Source organism: Callithrix jacchus, chromosome 14 (genome assembly GCF_049354715.1).
Source record: "Callithrix jacchus isolate 240 chromosome 14, calJac240_pri, whole genome shotgun sequence".
Taxonomy (NCBI): domain Eukaryota; kingdom Metazoa; phylum Chordata; class Mammalia; order Primates; family Cebidae; genus Callithrix; species Callithrix jacchus.
The window spans coordinates 21,101,851-21,104,381 of NC_133515.1; the positions used below are offsets into that span (position 1 = coordinate 21,101,851).

General features: G+C 41.8%; 1 pseudogene; it reads left to right on the top strand.

Annotated features, from left to right (window-relative positions):
* Nucleotides 1-582: 582 nt before the first annotated feature.
* On the top strand, nucleotides 583-1,953 carry LOC103787830 (septin-7 pseudogene; annotated as a pseudogene).
* The last annotated feature ends 578 nt before the right edge of the window (nucleotides 1,954-2,531 follow it).

Sequence of the window (2,531 nt, forward strand, 5' to 3'; positions counted from 1 at the left end):
GCTGAGGTGGGCAGATCAGGAGGTCAGGATTTCAAGACCAGCCTGACCAATACGGTGAAAGCCCATCTCCACTGGAAATACAAAAATCAGCTGGGTGTGGTGGTGTGTACCTGTAGTCCCAGCTACTCAGGAGGCTGAGGCAGGAGAATCGCTTGAGCCCGTGAGGCAGAGGTTGCAGTGAGCCAAGATCGCCCCACTGTACTCCAGCCTGGGTGACAGGGCGAGACTCCATCTCAAAAAAGAAAGAAAGAAAAAAGATTAAACAGCTGTGCCGCAGTGGACCGGCCTGGGCTCGGGGTGGAGCCGCGGCCGGCCGGGGCAGGCTGACCGGTCTCAGCCCTGCCCTTGCTTCTTTCCGTCCCTTCGCCTTCCCTCAGCCTCCTCCCGCGCCCGCCGGCGCCAGTAGCTCCGCTTCCTCCTGTGGCTGCCCGCAGCCCCCTCGGCAGAGGTTCCCTCGTGGGGCAGTGGGCCTGGCGAGGAGGGGTGGGGACGGGTGTGATAAGTATAGTCAGTTTTTCCCCCTAAAATTTATGTGCAAGTTGGAGAGGAGAGTATTTCAGACTTCAAGTATACAGCAGCTCAATGGAAGAACCTTGAAAGCTATGTGGGATTTGCCAATCTCCCAAATCAAGTATATAGAAAATCAGTGAAGAGAGGTTTTGAATTCACGCTTATGGTAGTGGGCGAATCTGGATTGGGAAAGTTGACATTAATCAACTCATTGTTCCTCACAGATCTGTATTCTCCAGAGTATCCAGGTCCTTCTCATAGAATTAAAAAGACTGTACAGGTGGAACAATCCAACGTTTTAATCAAAGATGGTGGTGTTCAGTTGCTGCTCACAATACTTGATACCCCAGGATTTGGAGATGCAGTGGATACTAGTAATTGCTGGCAGCCTGTTATCGACTACATTGATAGTAAATTTGAGGACTACCTAAATGCAGAATCTCGAGTGAACAGACGCCAGATGCCTGATAATAGGGTGCAGTGTTGTTTATACTTCATTGCTCCTTCAGGACATGGACTTAAACCATTGGATATTGAGTTTATGAAGCGTTCGCATGAAAAAGTGAATATCATCCCACTTACTGCCAAAGCAGACACACTCACATAGAGGAATGCCAACAGTTTAAAAAACAGATAATGAAAGAAATCCAAGAACATAAAATTAAAATACATGAATTTGCAGAAACAGATGATGAAGAAGAAAATAAACTTGTTAAAAAGATAAAGGACCGTTTACCTCTTGCTGTGGTCAGTAGTAATACTATCATTGAAGTTAATGGCAAAAGGGTCAGAGGAAGGCAGTATCCTTGGGGTGTTGCTGAAGTTGAAAATGGTGAACACTGTGATTTTACAATTCTAAGAAATATGTTGATAAGAACACACATGCAGGACCTGAAAGATGTTACTAATAATGTTCACTATGAGAACTACAGAAGCAGAAAACTGGCAGCTGTGACTTATAGTGGAGTTGATAACAACAAGAATAAGGGCAGCTGACTCAGAGCCCCTGGCACAGATGAAAGAAGAAAGAAGGGAGCGTGTAGCTAAAATGAAGAAGATGGAGATGGAGATGGAGCCGTTGTTTGAGATGAAGGTCAAAGAAAAAGTTCAAAAACTGAAGGACTCTGAAGCTGAGCTCCAGCAGCGCAAGGAGCAGATGAAAAAGAATTTGGAAGCACAGCACAAAGAATTAGAGGAAAAGCGTCATCAGTTTGAGGATGAGAAAGCAAACTGGGAAGCTCAACAGCGTATTTTAGAACAACAGAACTCTTCAAGAACCTTGGAAAAGAACAAGAAGAAAGGGAAGATCTTTTAAACTCTATTGACCACCAGTTATGTATTAGTTGCCAGTATGCCAGCTTGGACATCAGTGTTTGCTGGATCCGTGTGAGCAATTCGCACCAGTTTTATCCATAACGATGGATTTAACAGCATGACAAAAATTATTTTTTGTTGTTGTTCTTGATGGAGATTAAGATGCCTTGAATTGTCTAGGGTGTTGTGTACTTAGAAAGTAACAGCTCTAAGTACCTTTCCTACATTTTCTTTTTCTTTTTTTATTTAACAGATATCTTCAGTTAAATGCAAGAGAACATCTTACTGTTGTACAGTCATGTTCTGGTGGTTTTTATTGTTTATAGAATATTACAAAATAAAAGGACTCTGAAAGGTTTTCATTGAGGATGAATTGCCATAATATGATGCAAACTATGCTTCTCTATGATAATTATAATACAAAGGTTCCATTCAGTACAGCATATGCAATAATGTAATTTAGTGTAACACAGTTGACCCTATTTTTTGACACTTCCATTGTTTAAAAATACACATGGGGAAAAAAAAACCCTATATGCTTACAGGGCACCTAGAGCTTTTTTATAACAACCTCTTTTTGTTTGTTTGTTTTGGATTCTTTAAATATATATTATTCTCATTTAGTGCGCTCTTTAGCCAGAATCTCATTACTGCTTCATTTTTGTAATAAAAATTTAATTTAGATATTTTCCATATATTGGCCCTGC